The sequence below is a fragment of the Stenella coeruleoalba genome, assembly GCF_951394435.1.
Source record: "Stenella coeruleoalba genome assembly, chromosome: 7".
Taxonomy (NCBI): Eukaryota; Metazoa; Chordata; class Mammalia; order Artiodactyla; family Delphinidae; genus Stenella; species Stenella coeruleoalba.
Window position 1 is genome coordinate 3,236,279 of NC_137153.1, and position 26,906 is coordinate 3,263,184.

At 43.9% G+C, this 26,906-nt stretch overlaps 2 long non-coding RNA genes across 27 annotated transcripts in view; both read right to left on the bottom strand.

Moving 5' to 3' along the window:
* The window catches only part of LOC307189637, a 2,307,304-nt gene that overhangs the window by 1,504,836 nt on the left and 775,562 nt on the right, over nucleotides 1–26,906 (bottom strand). The window lies entirely within an intron of this gene.
* LOC307189640 overlaps nucleotides 14,384–26,906 on the bottom strand; it is a 454,842-nt gene continuing 442,319 nt past the window's right edge. The window contains exon 3 of the long non-coding RNA XR_013829257.1: nucleotides 14,384–14,466. This is a non-coding gene — a long non-coding RNA (uncharacterized lncRNA). The remainder of the gene's footprint in view (nucleotides 14,467–26,906) is intronic.

Here is a 26,906-nt window from a genome sequence, read left to right on the forward strand (position 1 = left end):
GCAACAGAGCCTAGGGCACTTCCACTTATGGTCCTATAGCTTAGGGAAATTAAAATCAAAAAGACACAGCCACCCCAAAGTTTGGAACAGCTCTGTTTACAAGAACCTCGTTTACAGTACAAGTTCAACATAGCAGAAAGTGAAAAATGGATAAAGAAGTTGTGGTATTCACTTACAAAGCAATATCATTCAGCAATGAAATCTATGTCATCAGGCCCTTAGCAGCACAATGAGTGGATTCAGGTATGATGATTCTAACTGAAATAAGTCACACAGAAAAAGAAACATCATAAGATATCAGTAATACACGGAATGGAAACTTGGCTACACAGGAACTGAATTACAGAACAGAACAGGGTCTCAAATTTAGAAAACCAACTTATGCTTGCTTAAGGGTAAATGTGAGTTGGGGTGCTGCATAAAACCAGAGATTGAAATGAGCACAGATAAAGTTCCTTAAGCCAAATATGGAATAGACAAGAGCTACTCCTTGCTCAACGAAATGGACTCAACACCGCATATTAAACGCCTAAGAATGTACCTGACTTGTAAGTATCTTACAACCTAAGAATTGCTATGTCTCCGAAAGAGAATCAAGCATGTGTACAGGGGCATAAACGCAGCAGTGATAGGATTGGAGAGGTTCGGTGAGCAAATGAAGACCCTTTGAAGTCATATTGCATGGTACCCATTCCACGGGTTTCAACTACCCAGGTTTAAGGTATTCTTCCTTCAGCTAAAACATGCATGTGGAACCCAAGTATGATCAACCATGTGAACGGGAGACGTGTTCAAATATGTCTCAGTTTTCCTCCCCTGGTACTCGGGTGCAACATTCCAGACGCTTTACTAACACTCTCCCCACTTGGAGAGTCAGCGCCTTTAACCTCCTGTTTGGCCCAGTTTGCAATTTCTGCGGAAGATGAACAGGAATAGCGAGAACCAATGAGAGACTAGCTGGAGGTGTCTGGACGGGCAAATTTAACTCTCATTTCCCACCAGGAAGAGGAAATAACCAAAGGCTCAGCGTGCCGTGCCGGAACCAGATTAGGGCCTGAAGCCATCCTGCGGTGTTGCGGCCAGGTCACAAGAAAGCGAGTTGAAGAAAGGAGCTCAGGGGCACTGTAATTCACAAACCTGCAGAGTTATAAATGACAGCTATCGTCCAAAAATAGACTGAAGTAAGGCTGCCAAGACGACTTGAAAGCGGGGCAGAATTGCAGGAAACCGATTTCAGGAGGTAGACTGGAATTGCATTGAAAGCATAGGAAAAGAGGCAGAACGTCCACAATGATGCACTTGGCCAAAAAGGGCGTATGCGTTTTTTCCTGAATATATTCAGGAAAAAACGCATACGCCCTTTTTGGCCAACCAAGCAAGCTTGCAAAGGAAATCTGCACTACAATGAAGTCTCACTTCTCCCCGGTCAAAAGGGCCATCTGAAAAAAGTGTAAAATCCAGAAAGGCAGGACAGGCCATGGAGAACAGGGAGCCTTGTTATGCTGATGGGCGGGATGTAAATTGCCAACAACCACTCGGGAGAAGTGTATGGTGTTTCCTGAAACATCTAAAAAACAAAGCAACAGAACCTAGGGCACTTCCACTTATGGTCCTATAGCTTAGGGAAATTAAAATCAAAAAGACACAGCCACCCCAAAGTTTGGGACGCCTGTGTTTGCAAGAACCTCGTTTACAGTACAAGTTCAACATCGCAGAAAGTGAAAAATGGATAAAGAAGTTGTGGTATTTACTTACAAAGCAATATCACTCAGCAATGAAATCTGTGTCATCAGGCCCTTAGCAGCACAATGAGTGGATTCAGGTATGATGATTCTAACTGAAATAAGTCACACAGAAAAAGAAACATCATAAGATATCAGTAATACACGGAATGTAAACTTGGCTACACAGGAACTGAATTACAGAACAGAACAGGGTCTCAAATTTAGAAAACCAACTTATGCTTGCTTAAGGGTAAAGGTGAGTTGGGGTGCTGCATAAAACCAGAGATTGAAATGAGCACAGATAAAGTTCCTTAAGCCAAATATGGAATAGACAAGAGCTACTCCTTGCTCAACGAAATGGACTCAACACCGCATATTAAACGCCTAAGAATGTACCTGACTAGTAAGTATCGTAAAACCTATGGATTGCTATGTCTCCGAAAGAGAATCAAGCATGTGTACAGGGGCATAAACGCAGCAGTGATATGATTGGAGAGGTTCGGTGAGCAAATGAAGACCCTTTGAAGTCATATTGCATGGTACCCATTCCACGGGTTTCAACTACCCAGGTTTAAGGTATTCTTCCTTCAGCTAAAACATGCATGTGGAACCTAGAGTATGATCAACCATGTGATTGGGAGACGTGTTCAAATATGTCTCAGTTTTCCTCCCCTGGTACTCGGGTGCAACATTCCAGACGCTTTACTAACACTCTCCCCACTTGGAGAGTCAGTGCCTTTAACCTCCTGTTTGGCCCAGGTTGCAATTTCTGCGGAAGATGAACAGGAATAGCGAGAACCAATGAGAGGCTAGCTGGAGGTGTCTGGACGGGCAAATTTAACTCTCATTTCCGACCAGGAAGAGGAATTAACCAAAGGCTCAGCATGCCGGGCCGGAACCAGATTAGGGCCTGAAGCCATCCTGTGGTGTTGCGGCCAGGTCACAAGAAAGCGAGTTGAAGAAAGGAGCTCAGGAGCACTGTAATTCACAAACCTGCAGAGTTATAAATGACAGCTATCGTCCAAAAATAGACTGAAGTAAGGCTGCCAAGAGGACTTGAAAGCGGGGCAGAATTGCAGGAAACCGATTTCAGGAGGTAGACTGGAATTGCATTGAAAGCATAGGAAAAGAGGCAGAACGTCCACAATGATGCACTTGGCCAGGAAGGGCGTATGCGTTTTTTCCTGAATATATTCAGGAAAAAACGCATACGCCCTTTTTGGCCAACCAAGCAAGCTTGCAAAGGAAATCTGCACTACAATGAAGTCTCACTTCCCCCCGGTCAAAAGGGCCATCTGAAAAAAGTGTAAAATCCAGAAAGGCAACAGGCCATTGAGAACTGGGAGCCTTGTTATGCTGATGGGCGGGATGTAAATTGCCAACAGACACTTGGGAGAAGTGTATGGTGTTTCCTGAAACATCTAAAAAACAAAGCAACAGAGCCTAGGGCACTTCCACTTATGGTCCTATAGCTTAGGGAAATTAAAATCAAAAAGACACAGCCACCCCAAAGTTTGGGACGCCTCTGTTTACAAGAACCTCGTTTACAGTACAAGTTCAACATCGCAGAAAGTGAAAAATGGATAAAGAAGTTGTGGTATTTACTTACAAAGCAATATCACTCAGCAATGAAATCTATGTCATCAGGCCCTTAGCATCACAATGAGTGGATTCAGGTATGATGCTTCTAACTGAAATAAGTCACACAGAAAAAGAAACATCATAAGATATCAGTAATACACGGAATGGAAACTTGGCTACACAGGAACTGAATTACAGAACAGAACAGGGTCTCAAATTTAGAAAAGCAACTTATGCTTGCTTAAGGGTAAAGGTGAGTTGGGGTGCTGCATAAAACCAGAGATTGAAATGAGCACAGATAAAGTTCCTTAAGTCAAATATGGAATAGACAAGAGCTACTCCTTGCTCAACGAAATGGACTCAACACCGCATATTAAACGCCTAAGAATGTACCTGACTAGTAAGTATCGTAAAACCTATGGATTGCTATGTCTCCGAAAGAGAATCAAGCATGTGTACAGGGGCATAAACGCAGCAGTGATAGGATTGGAGAGGTGCGGTGAGCAAATGAAGACCCTTTGAAGTCATATTGCATGGTACCCATTACATGGGTCTCAACTCTCCAGGTTTAAGGTATTCTTCCTTCAGCTAAAACATGCATGTGGAACCCAAGTATGATCAACCATGTGAACGGCAGACGTGTTCAAATATGTGTCAGTTTTCCTCCCCTGGTACTCGGGTGCAACATTCCAGACGCTTTACTAACACTCTCCCCACTTGGAGAGTCAGCGCCTTTAACCTCCTGTTTGGCCCAGTTTGCAATTTCTGCGGAAGATGAACAGGAATAGCGAGAACCAATGAGAGGCTAGCTGGAGGTGTCTGGACGGGCAAATTTAACTCTCATTTCCCACCAGGAAGAGGAAATAACCAAAGGCTGAGCGTACCGTACCGGAACCAGATTAGGGCCTGAAGCCATCCTGCGGTGTTGCGGCCAGGTCAGAAGAAAGCGAGTTGAAGAAAGGAGCTCAGGGGCACTGTAATTCACAAACCTGCAGAGTTATAAATGACAGCTATCGTCCAAAAATAGACTGAAGTAAGGCTCCCAAGAGGACTTGAAAGCGGGGCAGAATTGCAGGAAACCGATTTCAGGAGGTAGACTGGAATTGCATTGAAAGCATAGGAAAAGAGGCAGAACGTCCACAATGATGCACTTGGCCAGGAAGGGCGTATGCGTTTTTTCCTGAATATATTCAGGAAAAAACGCATACGCCCTTTTTGGCCAACCAAGCAAGCTTGCAAAGGAAATCTGCACTACAATGAAGTCTCAATTCCCCCCGGTCAAAAGGGCCATCTGAAAAAAGTGTAAAATCCAGAAAGGCAACAGGCCATTGAGAACTGGGAGCCTTGTTATGCTGATGGGCGGGATGTAAATTGCCAACAGACACTTGGGAGAAGTGTATGGTGTTTCCTGAAACATCTAAAAAACAAAGCAACAGAGCCTAGGGCACTTCCACTTATGGTCCTATAGCTTAGGGAAATTAAAATCAAAAAGACACAGCCACCCCAAAGTTTGGGACGCCTCTGTTTACAAGAACCTCGTTTACAGTACAAGTTCAACATCGCAGAAAGTGAAAAATGGATAAAGAAGTTGTGGTATTTACTTACAAAGCAATATCACTCAGCAATGAAATCTATGTCATCAGGCCCTTAGCATCACAATGAGTGGATTCAGGTATGATGACTCTAACTGAAATAAGTCACACAGAAAAAGAAACATCATAAGATATCAGTAATACACGGAATGTAAACTTGGCTACACAGGAACTGAATTACAGAACAGAACAGGGTCTCAAATTTAGAAAACCAACTTATGCTTGCTTAAGGGTAAAGGTGAGTTGGGGTGCTGCATAAAACCAGAGATTGAAATGAGCACAGATAAAGTTCCTTAAGTCAAATATGGAATAGACAAGAGCTACTCCTTGCTCAACGAAATGGACTCAACACCGCATATTAAACGCCTAAGAATGTACCTGACTAGTAAGTATCGTAAAACCTATGGATTGCTATGTCTCCGAAAGAGAATCAAGCATGTGTACAGGGGCATAAACGCAGCAGTGATAGGATTGGAGAGGTGCGGTGAGCAAATGAAGACCCTTTGAAGTCATATTGCATGGTACCCATTACACGGGTCTCAACTCTCCAGGTTTAAGGTATTCTTCCTTCAGCTAAAACATGCATGTGGAACCCAAGTATGATCAACCATGTGAACGGCAGACGTGTTCAAATATGTGTCAGTTTTCCTCCCCTGGTACTCGGGTGCAACATTCCAGACGCTTTACTAACACTCTCCCCACTTGGAGAGTCAGCGCCTTTAACCTCCTGTTTGGCCCAGTTTGCAATTTCTGCGGAAGATGAACAGGAATAGCGAGAACCAATGAGAGGCTAGCTGGAGGTGTCTGGACGGGCAAATTTAACTCTCATTTCCCACCAGGAAGAGGAAATAACCAAAGGCTGAGCGTACCGTACCGGAACCAGATTAGGGCCTGAAGCCATCCTGCGGTGTTGCGGCCAGGTCACAAGAAAGCGAGTTGAAGAAAGGAGCTCAGGGGCACTGTAATTCACAAACCTGCAGAGTTATAAATGACAGCTATCGTCCAAAAATAGACTGAAGTAAGGCTGCCAAGAGGACTTGAAAGCGGGGCAGAATTGCAGGAAACCGATTTCAGGAGGTAGACTGGAATTGCATTGAAAGCATAGGAAAAGAGGCAGAACGTCCACAATGATGCACTTGGCCAAAAAGGGCGTATGCGTTTTTTCCTGAATATATTCAGGAAAAAACGCATACGCACTTTTTGGCCAACCAAGCAAGCTTGCAAAGGAAATCTGCACTACAATGAAGTCTCACTTCCCCCCGGTCAAAAGGGCCATCTGAAAAAAGTGTAAAATCCAGAAAGGCAGGACAGGCCATGGAGAACTGGGAGCCTTGTTATGCTGATGCGCGGGATGTAAATTGCCAACAACCACTCCGGAGAAGTGTATGGTGTTTCCTGAAACATCTAAAAAACAAAGCAACAGAACCTAGGGCACTTCCACTTATGGTCCTATAGCTTAGGGAAATTAAAATCAAAAAGACACAGCCACCCCAAAGTTTGGAACGGCTCTGTTTACAAGAACCTCGTTTACAGTACAAGTTCAACATCGCAGAAAGTGAAAAATGGATAAAGAAGTTGTGGTATTTACTTACAAAGCAATATCACTCAGCAATGAAATCTGTGTCATCAGGCCCTTAGCAGCACAATGAGTGGATTCAGGTATGATGATTCTAACTGAAGTAAGTCACACAGAAAAAGAAACATCATAAGATATCAGTAATACACGGAATGTAAACTTGGCTACACAGGAACTGAATTACAGAACAGAACAGGGTCTCAAATTTAGAAAACCAACTTATGCTTGCTTAAGGGTAAAGGTGAGTTGGGGTGCTGCATAAAACCAGAGATTGAAATGAGCACAGATAAAGTTCCTTAAGTCAAATATGGAATAGACAAGAGCTACTCCTTGCTCAACGAAATGGACTCAACACCGCATATTAAACGCCTAAGAATGTACCTGACTAGTAAGTATCTTAAAACCTATGGATTGCTATGTCTCCGAAAGAGAATCAAGCATGTGTACAGGGGCATAAACGCAGCAGTGATAGGATTGGAGAGGTTCGGTGAGCAAATGAAGACCCTTTGAAGTCATATTGCATGGTACCCATTCCACGGGTCTCAACTGTCCAGGTTTAAGGTATTCTTCCTTCAGCTAAAACATGCATGTGGAACCCAAGTATGATCAACCATGTGAACGGGAGACGTGTTCAAATATGTCTCAGTTTTCCTCCCCTGGTACTCGGGTGCAACATTCCAGACGCTTTACTAACACTCTCCCCACTTGGAGAGTCAGCGCCTTTAACATCCTGTTTGGCCCAGTTTGCAATTTCTGCGGAAGATGAACAGGAATAGCGAGAACCAATGAGAGACTAGCTGGAGGTGTCTGGACGGGCAAATTTAACTCTCATTTCCCACCAGGAAGAGGAAATAACCAAAGGCTCAGCGTGCCGGGCTGGAACCAGATTAGGGCCTGAAGCCATCCTGCGGTGTTGCGGCCAGGTCACAAGAAAGCGAGATGAAGAAAGGAGCTCAGGGGCACTGTAATTCACAAACCTGCAGAGTTATAAATGACAGCTATCGTCCAAAAATAGACTGAAGTAAGGCTGCCAAGAGGACTTGAAAGCGGGGCAGAATTGCAGGAAACCGATTTCAGGAGGTAGACTGGAATTGCATTGAAAGCATAGGAAAAGAGGCAGAACGTCCACAATGATGCACTTGGCCAAAAAGGGCGTATGCGTTTTTTCCTGAATATATTCAGGAAAAAACGCATACGCCCTTTTTGGCCAACCAAGCAAGCTTGCAAAGGAAATCTGCACTACAATGAAGTCTCACTTCCCCCCGGTCAAAAGGGCCATCTGAAAAAAGTGTAAAATCCAGAAAGGCAACAGGCAATTGAGAACTGGGAGCCTTGTTATGCTGATGGGCGGGATGTAAATTGCCAACAGACACTTGGGAGAAGTGTATGGTGTTTCCTGAAACATCTAAAAAACAAAGCAACAGAGCCTAGGGCACCTCCACTTATGGTCCTATAGCTTAGGGAAATTAAAATCAAAAAGACACAGCCACCCCAAAGTTTGGAACGGCTCCGTTTACAAGAACCTCGTTTACAGTACAAGTTCAACATCGCAGAAAGTGAAAAATGGATAAAGAAGTTGTGGTATTCACTTACAAAGCAATATCACTCAGCAATGAAATCTATGTCATCAGGCCCTTAGCAGCACAATGAGTGGATTCAGGTATGATGATTCTAACTGAAATAAGTCACACAGAAAAAGAAACATCATAAGATATGAGTAATACACGGAATGGAAACTTGGCTACACAGGAACTGAATTACAGAACAGAACAGGGACTCAAATTTAGAAAAACAACTTATGCTTGCTTAAGGGTAAAGGTGAGTTGGGGTGCTGCATAAAACCAGAGATTGAAATGAGCACAGATAAAGTTCCTTAAGCCAAATATGGAATAGACAAGAGCTACTCCTTGCTCAACGAAATGGACTCAACACCGCATATTAAACGCCTAAGAATGTACCTGACTTGTAAGTATCTTAAAACCTATGGATTGCTATGTCTCCGAAAGAGAATCAAGCATGTGTACAGGGGCATAAACGCAGCAGTGATAGGATTGGAGAGGTTCGGTGAGCAAATGAAGACCCTTTGAAGTCATATTGCATGGTACCCATTCCACGGGTTTCAACTACCCAGGTTTAAGGTATTCTTCCTTCAGCTAAAACATGCATATGGAACCTAGAGTATGATCAACCATTTGATCGGGAGACGTGTTCAAATATGTCTCAGTTTTCGTCCCCTGGTACTCGGGTGCAACATTCCAGACGCTTTACTAACACTCTTCCGACTTGGAGAGTCAGTCCCTTTAACCTCCTGTTTGGCCCAGTTTGCAATTTCTGCGGAAGATGAACAGGAATAGCGAGAACCAATGAGAGGCTAGCTGGAGGTGTCTGGACGGGCAAATTTAACTCTCATTTCCCACCAGGAAGAGGAATTAACCAAAGGCTCAGCATGCCGTGCCGGAACCAGATTAGGGCCTGAAGCCATCCTGCGGTGTTGCGGCCAGGTCACAAGAAAGCGAGTTGAAGAAAGGAGCTCAGGGGCACTGTAATTCACAAACCTGCAGAGTTATAAATGACAGCTATCGTCCAAAAATAGACTGAAGTAAGGCTGCCAAGAGGACTTGAAAGCGGGGCAGAATTGCAGGAAACCGATTTCAGGAGGTAGACTGGAATTGCATTGCAAGCATAGGAAAAGAGGCAGAACGTCCACAATGATGCACTTGGCCAAAAAGGGCGTATGCGTTTTTTCCTGAATATATTCAGGAAAAAACGCATACGCCCTTTTTGGCCAACCAAGCAAGCTTGCAAAGGAAATCTGCACTACAATGAAGTCTCACTTCCCCCCGGGCAAAAGGGCCATCTGAAAAAAGTGTAAAATCCAGAAAGGCAGGACAGGCCATGGAGAACTGGGAGCCTTGTTATGCTGATGGGCGGGATGTAAATTGCCAACAACCACTCGGGAGAAGTGTATGGTGTTTCCTGAAACATCTAAAAAACAAAGCAACAGAACCTAGGGCACTTCCACTTATGGTCCTATAGCTTAGGGAAATTAAAATCAAAAAGACACAGCCACCCCAAAGTTTGGAACGGCTCTGTTTACAAGAACCTCGTTTACAGTACAAGTTCAACATCGCAGAAAGTGAAAAATGGATAAAGAAGTTGTGGTATTTACTTACAAAGCAATATCACTCAGCAATGAAATCTGTGTCATCAGGCCCTTAGCAGCACAATGAGTGGATTCAGGTATGATGATTCTAACTGAAATAAGTCACACAGAAAAAGAAACATCATAAGATATCAGTAATACACGGAATGTAAACTTGGCTACACAGGAACTGAATTACAGAACAGAACAGGGTCTCAAATTTAGAAAACCAACTTATGCTTGCTTAAGGGGAAAGGTGAGTTGGGGTGCTGCATAAAACCAGAGATTGAAATGAGCACAGATAAAGTTCCTTAAGTCAAATATGGAATAGACAAGAGCTACTCCTTGCTCAACGAAATGGACTCAACACCGCATATTAAACGCCTAAGAATGTACCTGACTAGTAAGTATCGTAAAACCTAAGGATTGCTATGTCTCCAAAAGAGAATCAAGCATGTGTACAGGGGCATAAACGCAGCAGTGATAGGATTGGAGAGGTTCGGTGAGCAAATGAAGACCCTTTGAAGTCATATTGCATGGTACCCATTACACGGGTCTCAACTCTCCAGGTTTAAGGTATTCTTCCTTCAGCTAAAACATGCATGTGGAACCCAAGTATGATCAACCATGTGAACGGGAGACGTGTTCAAATATGTCTCAGTTTTCCTCCCCTGGTACTCGGGTGCAACATTCCAGACGCTTTACTAACACTCTCCCCACTTGGAGAGTCAGCGCCTTTAACCTCCTGTTTGGCCCAGTTTGCAATTTCTGCGGAAGATGAACAGGAATAGCGAGAACCAATGAGAGGCTAGCTGGAGGTGTCTGGACGGGCAAATTTAACTCTCATTTCCCACCAGGATGAGGAAATAACCAAAGGCTCAGTGTGCCGTACCGGAACCAGATTAGGGCCTGAAGCCATCCTGCGGTGTTGCGGCCAGGTCACAAGAAAGCGAGTTGAAGAAAGGAGTTCAGGGGCACTGTAATTCACAAACCTGCAGAGTTATAAATGACAGCTATCGTCCAAAAATAGACTGAAGTAAGGCTGCCAAGAGGACTTGAAAGCGGGGCAGAATTGCAGGAAACCGATTTCAGGAGGTAGACTGGAATTGCATTGAAAGCATAGGAAAAGAGGCAGAACGTCCACAATGATGCACTTGGCCAAAAAGGGCGTATGCGTTTTTTCCTGAATATATTCAGGAAAAAACGCATACGCCCTTTTTGGCCAACCAAGCAAGCTTGCAAAGGAAATCTGCACTACAATGAAGTCTCACTTCCCCCCGGTCAAAAGGGCCATCTGAAAAAAGTGTAAAATCCAGAAAGGCAGGACAGGCCATGGAGAACTGGGAGCCTTGTTATGCTGATGGGCGGGATGTAAATTGCCAACAACCACTCGGGAGAAGTGTATGGTGTTTCCTGAAACATCTAAAAAACAAAGCAACAGAACCTAGGGCACTTCCACTTATGGTCCTATAGCTTAGGGAAATTAAAATCAAAAAGACACAGCCACCCCAAAGTTTGGAATGGCTCTGTTTACAAGAACCTCGTTTACAGTACAAGTTCAACATCGCAGAAAGTGAAAAATGGATAAAGAAGTTGTGGTATTTACTTACAAAGCAATATCACTCAGCAATGAAATCTGTGTCATCAGGCCCGTAGCAGCACAATGAGTGGATTCAGGTATGATGATTCTAACTGAAGTAAGTCACACAGAAAATGAAACATCATAAGATATCAGTAATACACGGAATGTAAACTTGGCTACACAGGAACTGAATTACAGAACAGAACAGGGACTCAAATTTAGAAAACCAACTTATGCTTGCTTAAGGGTAAAGGTGAGTTGGGGTGCTGCATAAAACCACAGATTGAAATGAGCACAGATAAAGTTCCTTAAGCCAAATATGGAATAGACAAGAGCTACTCCTTGCTCAACGAAATGGACTCAACACCGCATATTAAACGCCTAAGAATGTACCTGACTAGTAAGTATCTTAAAACCTATGGATTGCTATGTCTCCGAAAGAGAATCAAGCATGTGTACAGGGGCATAAACGCAGCAGTAATAGGATTGGAGAGGTTCGGTGAGCAAATGAAGACCCTTTGAAGTCATATTGCATGGTACCCATTCCACGGGTTTCAACTACCCAGGTTTAAGGTATTCTTCCTTCAGCTAAAACATGCATGTGGAACCTAGAGTATGATCAACCATGTGATCGGGAGACGTGTTCAAATATGTCTCAGTTTTCGTACCCTGGTACTCGGGTGCAACATTCCAGACGCTTTACTAACACTCTCCCGACTTGGAGGGTCAGTCCCTTTAACCTCCTGTTTGGCCCAGTTTGCAATTTCCGCTTAAGATGAACAGAAATAGCGAGAACCAATGAGAGGCTAGCTGGAGGTGTCTGGACGGGCAAATTTAACTCTCATTTCCCACCAGGAAGAGGAAATAACCAAAGGCTCAGCGTGCCGTGCTGGAACCAGATTAGGGCCTGAAGCCATCCTGTGGTGTTGCGGCCAGCTCAAAAGAAAGCGAGTTGAAGAAAGGAGCTCAGGGGCACTGTAATTCACAAACCTGCAGAGTTATAAATGACAGCTATCGTCCAAAAATAGACTGAAGTAAGGCTGCCAAGAGGACTTGAAAGCGGGGCAGAATTGCAGGAAACCGATTTCAGGAGGTAGACTGGAATTGCATTGCAAGCATAGGAAAAGAGGCAGAACGTCCACAATGATGCACTTGGCCAAAAAGGGCGTATGCGTTTTTTCCTGAATATATTCAGGAAAAAACGCATACGCCCTTTTTGGCCAACCAAGCAAGCTTGCAAAGGAAATCTGCACTACAATGAAGTCTCACTTCCCCCCGGTCAAAAGGGCCATCTGAAAAAAGTGTAAAATCCAGAAAGGCAGGACAGGCCATGGAGAACTGGGAGCCTTGTTATGCTGATGGGCGGGATGTAAATTGCCAACAACCACTCGGGAGAAGTGTATGGTGTTTCCTGAAACATCTAAAAAACAAAGCAACAGAACCTAGGGCACTTCCACTTATGGTCCTATAGCTTAGGGAAATTAAAATCAAAAAGACACAGCCACCCCAAAGTTTGGAATGGCTCTGTTTACAAGAACCTCGTTTACAGTACAAGTTCAACATCGCAGAAAGTGAAAAATGGATAAAGAAGTTGTGGTATTTACTGACAAAGCAATATCACTCAGCAATGAAATCTGTGTCATCAGGCCCTTAGCAGCACAATGAGTGGATTCAGGTATGATGATTCTAACTGTAATAAGTCACGCAGAAAAAGAAACATCATAAGATATCAGTAATACACGGAATGGAAACTTGGCTACACAGGAACTGAATTACAGAACAGAACAGGGTCTCAAATTTAGAAAACCAACTTATGCTTGCTTAAGGGGAAAGGTGAGTTGGGGTGCTGCATAAAACCAGAGATTGAAATGAGCACAGATAAAGTTCCTTAAGCCATATATGGAATAGACAAGAGCTACTCCTTGCTCAACGAAATGGACTCAACACCGCATATTAAACGCCTAAGAATGTACCTGACTAGTAAGTATCGTAAAACCTATGGATTGCTATGTCTCCGAAAGAGAATCAAGCGTGTGTACAGGGGTATAAACGCAGCAGTGATAGGATTGGAGATGTTCGGTGAGCAAATGAAGACCCTTTGAAGTCATATTGCATGGTACCCATTCCACGGGTTTCAAATACCCAGGTTTAAGGTATTCTTCCTTCAGCTAAAACATGCATGTGGAACCTAGAGTATGATCAACCATGTGATCGGGAGACGTGTTCAAATATGTCTCAGTTTTCCTCCCCTGGTACTCGGGTGCAACATTCCAGACGCTTTACTAACACTCTCCCCACTTGGAGAGTCAGTCCCTTTAACCTCCTGTTTGGCCCAGTTTGCAATTTTTGCGGAAGATGAACAGGAATAGCGAGAACCAATGAGAGGCTAGCTGGAGGTGTCTGGACGGGCAAATTTAACTCTCATTACCCACCAGGAAGAGGAAATAACCAAAGGCTCATCGTGCCGTGCCGAAACCAGATTAGAGCCTGAAGCCATCCTGCGGTGTTGCGGCCAGCTCAAAAGAAAGCGAGTTGAAGAAAGGAGCTCAGGGGCACTGTAATTCACAAACCTGCAGAGTTATAAATGACAGCTATCGTCCAAAAATAGACTGAAGTAAGGCTGCCAAGAGGACTTGAAAGCAGGGCAGAATTGCAGGAAACCGATTTCAGGAGGTAGACTGGAATTGCATTGAAAGCATAGGAAAAGAGGCAGAACGTCCACAATGATGCACTTGGCCAAAAAGGGCGTATGCGTTTTTTCCTGAATATATTCAGGAAAAAACGCATACGCCCTTTTTGGCCAACCAAGCAAGCTTGCAAAGGAAATCTGCACTACAATGAAGTCTCAATTCCCCCAGTCAAAAGGGCCATCTGAAAAAAGTGTAAAATCCAGAAAGGCAGGACAGGCCATGGAGAACTGGGAGCCTTGTTATGCTGATGGGCGGGATGTAAATTGCCAACAGACACTCGGGAGAAGTGTATGGTGTTTCCTGAAACATCTAAAAAACAAAGCAACAGAGCCTAGGGCACTTCCACTTATGGTCCTATAGCTTAGGGAAATTAAAATCAAAAAGACACAGCCACCCCAAAGTTTGGGACGCCTCCATTTTCAAGAACCTCGTTTACAGTACAAGTTCAATATCACAGAAAGTGAAAAATGGATAAAGAACTTGTGGTACTTACGTACAATGCAGTATCACTCAGCAATGAAATCTATGTCATCAGGCCCGTAGCAGCATAATGAGTGGATTCAGGTACGATGATTCTAACTAAAATAAGTCACACAGAAAAAGAAACATCATAAGTTATCAGTAATACACGGAATGTAAACTTGGCTACACAGGAACTGCATTCCAAAACAGAACAGGGTCTCAAATTTAGAAAACCAACTTATGCTTGCTTAAGGGGAAAGGTGAGTTGGGGTGCTGCATAAAACCAGAGATTGAAATGAGCACAGATAAAGTTCCTTAAGCCAAATATGGAATAGACAAGAGCTACTCCTTGCTCAACGAAATGGACTCAACACCCCATATTAAACGCCTAAGAATGTACCTGACTAGTAAGTATCTTAAAACCTATGGATTGCTATGTCTCCAAAAGAGAATCAAGCGTGTGTACAGGGGCATAAACGCAGCAGTGATAGGATTGGAGAGGTTCGGTGAGCAAATGAAGACCCTTTGAAGTCATATTGCATGGTACCCATTACACGGGTCTCAACTCTCCAGGTTTAAGGTATTCTTCCTTCAGCTAAAACATGCATGTGGAACCCAGAGTATGATCAACCATGTGAACGGGAGACGTGTTCAAATATGTCTCAGTTTTCCTCCCCTGATACTCGGGTGCAAAATTCCAGACGCTTTACTAACACTCTTCCGACTTGGAGAGTCAGTCCCTTTAACCTCCTGTTTGGCCCAGTTTGCAATTTCTGCGGAAGATGAACAAGAATAGCGAGAACCAATGAGAGACTAGCTGGAGGTGTCTGGACGGGCAAATTTAACTCTCATTTCCCACCAGGAAGAGGAATTAACCAAAGGCTCAGCGTGCCGTGCCGGAACCAGATTAGGGCCTGAAGCCATCCTGCGGTTTTGCGGCCAGGTCACAAGAAAGCGAGTTGAAGAAAGGAGCTCAGGGGCACTGTAATTCACAAACCTGCAGAGTTATAAATGACAGCTATCGTCCAAAAATAGACTGAAGTAAGGCTGCCAAGAGGACTTGAAAGCGGGGTAGAATTGCAGGAAACCGATTTCAGGAGGTAGACTGGAATTGCATTGAAAGCATAGGAAAAGAGGCAGAACGTCCACAATGATGCACTTGGCCAAAAAGGGCGTATGCGTTTTTTCCTGAATATATTCAGGAAAAAACGCATACGCCCTTTTTGGCCAACCAAGCAAGCTTGCAAAGGAAATCTGCACTACAATGAAGTCTCACTTCCCCCCGGTCAAAAGGGCCATCTGAAAAAAGTGTAAAATCCAGAAAGGCAACAGGCAATTGAGAACTGGGAGCCTTGTTATGCTGATGGGCGGGATGTAAATTGCCAACAGACACTTGGGAGAAGTGTATGGTGTTTCCTGAAACATCTAAAAAACAAAGCAACAGAGCCTAGGGCACTGCCACTTATGGTCCTATAGCTTAGGGAAATTAAAATCAAAAAGACACAGCCACCCCAAACTTTCGAACGGCTCTGTTTACAAGAACCTCGTTTACAGTACAAGTTCAACATCGCAGAAAGTGAAAAATGGATAAAGAAGTTGTGGTATTTACTTACAAAGCAATATCACTCAGCAATGAAATCTGTGTCATCAGGCCCGTAGCAGCACAATGAGTGGATTCAGGTATGATGATTCTAACTGAAATAAGTCACACAGAAAAGAAACATCATAAGATATCAGTAATACACGGAATGTAAACTTGGCTACACAGGAACTGAATTACAGAACAGAACAGGGTCTCAAATTTAGAAAACCAACTTATGCTTGCTTAAGGGTAAAGGTGAGTTGGGGTGCTGCATAAAACCAGAGATTGAAATGAGCACAGATAAAGTTCCTTAAGTCAAATATGGAATAGACAAGAGCTACTCCTTGCTCAACGAAATGGACTCAACACCGCATATTAAACGCCTAAGAATGTACCTTACTAGTAAGTTCCGGAAAACCTATGGATTGCTATGTCTCCAAAAGAGAATCAAGCATGTGTACAGGGTCATAAACGCAGCAGTGATAGGATTGGAGAGGTTCGGTGAGCAAATGAAGACCCTTTGAAGTCATATTGCATGGTACGCATTACACGGGTCTCAACTCTCCAGGTTTAAGGTATTCTTCCTTCAGCTAAAACATGCATGTGGAACCTAGAGTATGATCAACCATGTGATCGGGAGACGTGTTCAAATATGTCTCAGTTTTCCTCCCCTGGTACTCGGGTGCAACATTCCAGATGCTTTACTAACACTCTCCCGACTTGGAGAGTCAGTCCCTTTAACCTCCTGTTTGGCCCAGTTTGCAATTTCTGCGGAAGATGAACAGGAATAGCGAGAACCAATGAGAGACTAGCTGGAGGTGTCTGGACGGGCAAATTTAACTCTCATTTCCCACCAGGAAGAGGAATTAACCAAAGGCTCAGCGTGCCATGCCAGAACCAGATTAGGGCCTGAAGCCATCCTGCGGTGTTGCGGCCAGGTCACAAGAAAGCGAGTTGAAGAAAGGAGCTCAGGGGCACTGTATTTCACAAACCTGCAGAGTTATAAATGACAGCTATCGTCCAAAAATAGACTGAAGTAAGGCTGCCAAGAGGACTTGAAAGCGGGGCAGAATTGCAGGAAACCGATTTCAGGAGGTAGACTGGAATTGCATTGAAAGCATAGGAAAAGAGGCAGAACGTCCACAATGATGCACTTGGCCAAAAAGGGCGTATGCGTTTTTTCCTGAATATATTCAGGAAAAAACGCATACGCCCTTTTTGGCCAACCAAGCAAGCTTGCAAAGGAAATCTGCACTACAATGAAGTCTCACTTCCCCCCGGTCAAAAGGGCCATCTGAAAAAAGTGTAAAATCCAGAAAGACAAGACAGGCCATGGAGAACTGGGAGCCTTGTTATGCTGATGGGCGGGATGTAAATTGCCAACAACCACTCGGGAGAAGTGTATGGTGTTTCCTGAAACATCTAAAAAACAAAGCAACAGAACCTAGGGCACTTCCACTTATGGTCCTATAGCTTAGGGAAATTAAAATCAAAAAGACACAGCCACCCCAAAGTTTGGAATGGATCTGTTTACAATAACCTCGTTTACAGTAGAAGTTCAACATCGCAGAAAGTGAAAAATGGATAAAGAAGTTGTGGTATTTACTTACAAAGCAATATCACTCAGCAATGAAATCTGTGTCATCAGGCCCTTAGCATCACAATGAGTGGATTCAGGTATGATGATTCTAACTGAAATAAGTCACACAGAAAAAGAAACATCATAAGATATTACTAATACACGGAATGTAAACTTGGCTACACAGGAACTGAATTCCAAAAGGAACAGTGTCTCAAATTTAGAAAACCAACTTATGCTTGCTTAAGGGTAAAGGTGAGTTGGGGTGCTGCGTAAAACCAGAGATTGAAATGAGCACAGATAAAGTTCCTTAAGCCAAATATGGAATAGACAAGAGCTACTCCTTGCTCAACGAAATGGACTCAACACCCCATATTAAACGCCTAAGAAAGTACCTGACTAGTAAGTATCTTAAAACTTATGGATTGCTATGTCTCCAAAAGAGAATCAAGCGTGTGTACAGGGGCATAAACGCAGCAGTGATAGGATTGGAGAGGTTCGGTGAGCAAATGAAGACCCTTTGAAGTCATATTGCATGGTACCCATTACACGGGTCTCAACTCTCCAGGTTTAAGGTATTCGTCCTTCAGCTAAAACATGCATGTGGAACCCAAGTATGATCAACCATGTGAACGGGAGACGTGTTCAAATATGTCTCAGTTTTCCTCCCCTGGTACTCGGGTGCAACATTCCAGACGCTTTACTAACACTCTCCCCACTTGGAGAGTCAGCGCCTTTAATCTCCTGTTTGGCCCAGTTTGCAATTTCTGCAGAAGATGAACAGGAATAGCGAGAACCAATGAGAGGCTAGCTGGAGGTGTCTGGACGGGCAAATTTAACTCTCATTTCCCACCAGGAAGAGGAAATAACCAAAGGCTCAGCGTGCCGTACCGGAACCAGATTAGGGCCTGTAGCCATCCTGCGGTGTTGCGGCCAGCTCAAAAGAAAGCGAGTTGAAGAAAGGAGCTCAGGGGCACTGTAATTCACAAACCTGCAGAGTTATAAATGACAGCTATCGTCCAAAAATAGACTGAAGCAAGGCTGCCAAGAGGACTTGAAAGAGGGGCAGAATTGCAGGAAACCGATTTCAGGAGGTAGACTGGAATTGCATTGAAAGCATAGGAAAAGAGGCAGAACGTCCACAATGATGCACTTGGCCAAAAAGGGCGTATGCGTTTTTTCCTGAATATATTCAGAAAAAAACGCATACGCCCTTTTTGGCCAACCAAGCAAGCTTGCAAAGGAAATCTGCACTACAATGAAGTCTCACTTCCCCCCGGCCAAAAGGGCCATCTGAAAAAAGTGTAAAATCCAGAAAGGCAACAGGCCATTGAGAACTGGGAGCCTTGTTATGCTGATGGGCGGGATGTAAATTGCCAACAACCACTCAGGAGAAGTGTATGGTGTTTCCTGAAACATCTAAAAAACAAAGCAACAGAGCCTAGGGAACTTCCACTTATGGTCCTATAGCTTAGGGAAATTAAATTCAAAAAGACACAGCCACCCCAAAGTTTGGAACGGCTCTGTTTACAAGAACCTCGTTTACAGTACAAGTTCAACATCGCAGAAAGTGAAAAATGGATAAAGAACTTGTCGTACTTACGTACAATGCAGTATCCCTCAGCAATGAAATCTGTGTCATCAGGCCCGTAGCAGCATAATGAGTGGATTCAGGTACGATGATTCTAACTGAAATAAGTCACACAGAAAAAGAAACATCATAAGATATCACTAATACACGGAATGTAAACTTGGCTACACAGGAACTGCATTCCAAAACAGAACAGGGTCTCAAATTTAGAAAACCAACTTATGCTTGCTTAAGGGGAAAGGTGAGTTGGGGTGCTACATAAAACCAGAGATTGAAATGAGCACAGATAAAGTTCCTTAAGCCAAATATGGAATAGACAAGAGCTACTCCTTGCTCAACGAAATGGACTCAACACCGCATATGAAACGCCTAAGAATGTACCTGACTAGTAAGTATCGGAAAACCTATGGATTGCTATGTCTCCAAAAGAGAATCAAGCATGTGTACAGGGGCATAAACGCAGCAGTGATAGGATTGGAGAGGTTCGGTGAGCAAATGAAGACCCTTTGAAGTCATATTGCATGGTACCCATTACACGGGTCTCAACTCTCCAGGTTTAAGGTATTCTTCCTTCAGCTAAAACATGCATGTGGAACCTAGAGTATGATCAACCATGTGATCGGGAAACGTGTTCAAATATGTCTCAGTTTTCCTCCCCTGGTACTCGGGTGCAACATTCCAGACGCTTTACTAACACTCTCCCGACTTGGAGAGTCAGTCCCTTTAACCTCCTGTTTGGCCCAGTTTGCAAATTCTGCGGAAGATGAACAGGAATAGCGAGAACCAATGAGAGACTAGCTGGAGGTGTCTGGACGGGCAAATTTAACTCTCATTTCCCACCAGGAAGAGGAATTAACCAAAGGCTCAGCGTGCCGTGCCATAACCAGATTAGGGCCTGAAGCCATCCTGCGGTGTTGCGGCCAGGTCACAAGAAAGCGAGTTGAAGAAAGGAGCTCAGGGGCACTGTAATTCACAAACCTGCAGACTTATAAATGACAGCTATCGTCCAAAAATAGACTGAAGTAAGGCTGCCAAGAGGACTTGAAAGCGGGGTTGAATTGCAGGAAACCGATTTCAGGAGGTAGACTGGAATTGCATTGAAAGCATAGGAAAAGAGGCAGAACGTCCACAATGATGCACTTGGCCAAAAAGGGCGTATGCGTTTTTTCCTGAATATATTCAGGAAAAAACGCATACGCCCTTTTTGGCCAACCAAGCAAGCTTGCAAAGAAATCTGCACTACAATGAAGTCTCACTTCCCCCCGGCCAAAAGGGCCATCTGAAAAAAGTGTAAAATCCAGAAAGGCAACAGGCCATTGAGAACTGGGAGCCTTGTTATGCTGATGGGCGGGATGTAAATTCCCAACAGACACCTGGGAGAAGTGTATGGTGTTTCCTGAAACATCTAAAAAACAAAGCAACAGAGCCTAGGGCACTTCCACTTATGGTCCTATAGCTTAGGGAAATTAAAATCAAAAAGACACAGCCACCCCAAAGTTTGGAACGGCTCTGTTTACAAGAACCTCGTTTACAGTACATGTTCAACATCACAGAAAGTGAAAAATGGATAAAGAAGTTGTGGTATTTACTTACAAAGCAATATCACTCAGCAATGAAATCTGTGTCATCAGGCCCTTAGCAGCACAATGAGTGGATTCAGGTATGATGATTCTAACTGAAGTAAGTCACACAGAAAAAGAAACATCATAAGATATCAGTAATACACGGAATGTAAACTTGGCTACACAGGAACTGAATTACAGAACAGAACAGGGACTCAAATTTAGAAAACCAACTTATGCTTGCTTAAGGGTAAAGGTGAGTTGGGGTGCTGCATAAAACCAGAGATTGAAATGAGCACAGATAATGTTCCTTAAGTCAAATATGGAATAGACAAGAGCTACTCCTTGCTCAACGAAATGGACTCAACACCGCATATTAAACGCCTAAGAATGTACCTGACTAGTAAGTATCTTAAAACCTATGGATTGCTATGTCTCCGAAAGAGAATCAAGCATGTGTACAGGGGCATAAATGCAGCAGTGATAGGATTGGAGAGGTTCGGTGAGCAAATGAAGACCCTTTGAAGTCATATTGCATGGTACCCATTCCACGGGTTTCAACTACCCAGGTTTAAGGTATTCTTCCTTCAGCTAAAACATGCATGTGGAACCTAGAGTATGATCAACCATGTGATCGGGAGACGTGTTCAAATATGTCAGTTTTCGTACCCTGGTACTCGGGTGCAACATTCCAGACGCTTTACTAACACTCTCCCGACTTGGAGAGTCAGTCCCTTTAACCTCCTGTTTGGCCCAGTTTGCAATTTCTGCGGAAGATGAACAGGAATAGCAAGAACCAATGACAGGCTAGCTGGAGGTGTCTGGACGGGCAAATTTAACTCTCATTTCCCACCAGGAAGAGGAAATAACCAAAGGCTCAGCGTGCCGTACCGGAACCAGATTAGGGCCTGAAGCCATCCTGCGGTGTTGCGGCCAGCTCAAAAGAAAGCGAGTTGAAGAAAGGAGCTCAGGGGCACTGTAATTCACAAACCTGCAGAGTTATAAATGACAGCTATCGTCCAAAAATAGACTGAAGTAAGGCTGCCAAGAGGACTTGAAAGCGGGGCAGAATTGCAGGAAACCGATTTCAAGAGGTAGACTGGAATTGCATTTAAAGCATAGGAAAAGAGGCAGAACGTCCACAATGATGCACTTGGCCAAAAAGGGCGTATGCGTTTTTTCCTGAATATATTCAGGAAAAAACGCATACGCCCTTTTTGGCCAACCAAGCAAGCTTGCAAAGGAAATCTGCACTACAATGAAGTCTCACTTCCCCCCGGTCAAAAGGGCCATCTGAAAAAAGTGTAAAATCCAGAAAGGCAGGACAGGCCATGGACAACTGGGAGCCTTGTTATGCTGATGGGCGGGATGTAAATTGCCAACAGACACTCCGGAGAAGTGTATGGTGTTTCCTGAAACATCTAAAAAACAAAGCAACAGAGCCTAGGGCACTGCCACTTATGGTCCTATAGCTTAGGGAAATTAAAATCAAAAAGACACAGCCACCCCAAAGTTTGGAACGGCTCTGTTTACAAGAACCTCGTTTACAGTACAAGTTCAACATCGCAGAAAGTGAAAAATGGATAAAGAACTTGTGGTACTTACGTACAATGCAGTATCACTCAGCAATGAAATCTATGTCATCAGGTCTGTAGCAGCATAATGAGTGGATTCAGGTACGATGATTCTAACTGAAATAAGTCACACAGAAAAAGAAACATCATAAGATATCAGTAATACACGGAATGTAAACTTGGCTACACAGGAACTGAATTACAGAACAGAACAGGGTCTCAAATTTAGAAAACCAACTTATGCTTGCTTAAGGGTAAAGGTGAGTTGGGGTGCTGCATAAAACCAGAGATTGAAATGAGCACAGATAAAGTTCCTTAAGCCAAATATGGAATAGACAAGAGCTACTCCTTGCTCAACGAAATGGACTCAACACCGCATATTAAACGCCTAAGAATGTACCTGACTAGTAAGTATCGTAAAACCTATAGATTGCTATGTCTCCAAAAGAGAATCAAGCATGTGTACAGGGGCATAAACGCAGCAGTGATAGGATTGGAGAGGTTCGGTGAGCAAATGAAGACCCTTTGAAGTCATATTGCATGGTACCCATTACACGGGTCTCAACTCTCCAGGTTTAAGGTATTCTTCCTTCAGCTAAAACATGCATGTGGAACCCAAGTATGATCAACCATGTGAACGGGAGACGTGTTCAAATATGTCTCAGTTTTCCTCCCCTGGTACTCGGGTGCAACATTCCAGACGCTTTACTAACTCTCTCCCCACTTGGAGAGTCAGTCCCTTTAACCTCCTGTTTGGCCCAGTTTGCAATTTCTGCGGAAGATGAACAGGAATAGCGAGAACCAATGAGAGACTAGCTGGAGGTGTCTGGACGGGCAAATTTAACTCTCATTTCCCACCAGGAAGAGGAAATAACCAAAGGCTCAGCGTGCCGTGCCGGAACCAGATTAGGGCCTGAAGCCATCCTGCGGTGTTGCGGCCAGGTCACAAGAAAGCGAGTTGAAGAATGGAGCTCAGGGGCACTGTAATTCACAAACCTGCAGAGTTATAAATGACAGCTATCGTCCAAAAATAGACTGAAGTAAGGCTGCCAAGAGGACTTGAAAGCGGGGCAGAATTGCAGGAAACCGATTTCAGGAGGTAGACTGGAATTGCATTGAAAGCATAGGAAAAGAGGCAGAACGTCCACAATGATGCACTTGGCCAAAAAGGGCGTATGCGTTTTTTCCTGAATATATTCAGGAAAAAACGCATACGCCCTTTTTGGCCAACCAAGCAAGCTTGCAAAGGAAATCTGCACTACAATGAAGTCTCACTTCCCCCCGGTCAAAAGGGCCATCTGAAAAACGTGTAAAATCCAGAAAGGCAGGACAGGCCATGGACAACTGGGAGCCTTGTTATGCTGATGGGCGGGATGTAAATTGCCAACAACCACTCCGGAGAAGTGTATGGTGTTTCCTGAAACATCTAAAAAACAAAGCAACAGAGCCTAGGGCACTGCCACTTATGGTCCTATAGCTTAGGGAAATTAAAATCAAAAAGACACAGCCACCCCAAAGTTTGGAACGGCTCTGTTTACAAGAACCTCGTTTACAGTACAAGTTCAACATCGCAGAAAGTGAAAAATGGATAAAGAAGTTGTGGTATTTACTTACAAAGCAATATCACTCAGCAATGAAATCTATGTCATCAGGCCCTTAGCATCACAATGAGTGGATTCAGGTATGATGATTCTAACTGAAATAAGTCACACAGAAAAAGAAACATCATAAGATATCAGTAATACACGGAATGTAAACTTGGCTACACAGGAACTGAATTACAGAACAGAACAGGGTCTCAAATTTAGAAAACCAACTTATGCTTGCTTAAGGGTAAAGGTGAGTTGGGGTGCTGCATAAAACCAGAGATTGAAATGAGCACAGATAAAGTTCCTTAAGTCAAATATGGAATAGACAAGAGCTACTCCTTGCTCAACGAAATGGACTCAACACCGCATATTAAACGCCTAAGAATGTACCTGACTAGTAAGTATCGTAAAACCTATGGATTGCTATGTCTCCAAAAGAGAATCAAGCATGTGTACAGGGGCATAAACGCAGCAGTGATAGGATTGGAGAGGTTCGGTGAGCAAATGAAGACCCTTTGAAGTCATATTGCATGGTACCCATTCCACGGGTCTCAACTCTCCAGGTTTAAGGTATTCTTCCTTCAGCTAAAACATGCATGTGGAACCCAAGTATGATCAACCATGTGAACGGGAGACGTGTTCAAATATGTCTCAGTTTTCCTCCCTTGGTACTCGGGTGCAACATTCCAGACGCTTTACTAACACTCTCCCCACTTGGAGAGTCAGCGCCTTTAACCTCCTGTTTGGCCCAGTTTGCAATTTCTGCGGAAGATGAACAGGAATAGCGAGAACCAATGAGAGACTAGCTGGAGGTGTCTGGACGGGCAAATTTAACTCTCATTTCCCACCAGGAAGAGGAAATAACCAAAGGCTCAGCGTGCCGTGCCGGAACCAGATTAGGGCCTGAAGCCATCCTGCGGTGTTGCGGCCAGGTCACAAGAAAGCGAGTTGAAGAAAGGAGCTCAGGGGCACTGTAATTCACAAACCTGCAGAGTTATAAATGACAGCTATCGTCCAAAAATAGACTGAAGTAAGGCTGCCAAGAGGACTTGAAAGCGGGGCAGAATTGCAGGAAACCGATTTCAGGAGGTAGACTGGAATTGCATTGAAAGCATAGGAAAAGAGGCAGAACGTCCACAATGATGCACTTGGCCAAAAAGGGCGTATGCGTTTTTTCCTGAATATATTCAGGAAAAAACGCATACGCCCTTTTTGGCCAACCAAGCAAGCTTGCAAAGGAAATCTGCACTACAATGAAGTCTCACTTCCCCCCGGTCAAAAGGGCCATCTGAAAAAAGTGTAAAATCCAGAAAGGCAGGACAGGCCATGGAGAACTGGGAGCCTTGTTATGCTGATGGGCGGGATGTAAATTGCCAACAGACACTCGGGAGAAGTGTATGGTGTTTCCTGAAACATCTAAAAAACAAAGCAACAGAGCCTAGGGCACTGCCACTTATGGTCCTATAGCTTAGGGAAATTAAAATAAAAAAGACACAGCCACCCCAAAGTTTGGAACGGCTCTGTTTACAAGAACCTCGTTTACAGTACAAGTTCAACATCCCCGAAAGTGAAAAATGGATAAAGAAGTTGTGGTATTTACTTACAAAGCAATATCACTCAGCAATGAAATCTATGTAATCAGGCCCTTAGCATCACAATGAGTGGATTCAGGTATGATGATTCTAACTGAAATAAGTCACACAGAAAAAGAAACATCATAAGATATCAGTAATACACGGAATGTAAACTTGGCTACACAGGAACTGAATTACAGAACAGAACAGGGTCTCAAATTTAGAAAACCAACTTATGCTTGCTTAAGGGTAAAGGTGAGTTGGGGTGCTGCATAAAACCAGAGATTGAAATGAGCACAGATAAAGTTCCTTAAGTCAAATATGGAATAGACAAGAGCTACTCCTTGCTCAACGAAATGGACTCAACACCGCATATTAAACGCCTAAGAATGTACCTGACTAATAAGTATCGTAAAACCTATGGATTGCTATGTCTCCAAAAGAGAATCAAGCATGTGTACAGGGGCATAAACGCAGCACTGATAGGATTGGAGAGGTTCGGTGAGCAAATGAAGACCCTTTGAAGTCATATTGCATGGTACCCATTCCACGGGTTTCAACTACCCAGGTTTAAGGTATTCTTCCTTCAGCTAAAACATGCATGTGGAACCTAGAGTATGATCAACCATGTGATCGGGAGACGTGTTCAAATATGTCTCAGTTTTCCTCCCCTGGTACTCGGGTGCAACATTCCAGACGCTTTACTAACACTCTCCCCACTTGGAGAGTCAGCGCCTTTAACCTCCTGTTTGGCCCAGTTTGCAATTTCTGTGGAAGATGAACAGGAATAGCGAGAACCAATGAGAGACTAGCTGGAGGTGTCTGGACGGGCAAATTTAACTCTCATTTCCCACCAGGAAGAGGAAATAACCAAAGGCTCAGCGTGCCGTGCCGGAACCAGATTAGGGCCTGAAGCCATCCTGCGGTGTTGCAGCCAGGTCACAAGAAAGCGAGTTGAAGAAAGGAGCTCAGGGGCACTGTAATTCACAAACCTGCAGAGTTATAAATGACAGCTATCGTCCAAAAATAGACTGAAGTAAGGCTGCCAAGAGGACTTGAAAGCGGGGCAGAATTGCAGGAAAACGATTTCAGGAGGTAGACTGGAATTGCATTGAAAGCATAGGAAAAGAGGCAGAACGTCCACAATGATGCACTTGGCCAAAAAGGGCGTATGCGTTTTTTCCTGAATATATTCAGGAAAAAACGCATACGCCCTTTTTGGCCAACCAAGCAAGCTTGCAAAGGAAATCTGCACTACAATGAAGTCTCACTTCCCCCCGGTCAAAAGGGGCATCTGAAAAAAGTGTAAAATCCAGAAAGGTAGGACAGGCCATGGACAACTGGGAGCCTTGTTATGCTGATGGGCGGGATGTAAATTGCCAATAGACACTCGGGAGAAGTGTATGGTGTTTCCTGAAACATCTAAAAAACAAAGCAACAGAGCCTAGGGCACTGCCACTTATGGTCCTATAGCTTAGGGAAATTAAAATCAAAAAGACACAGCCA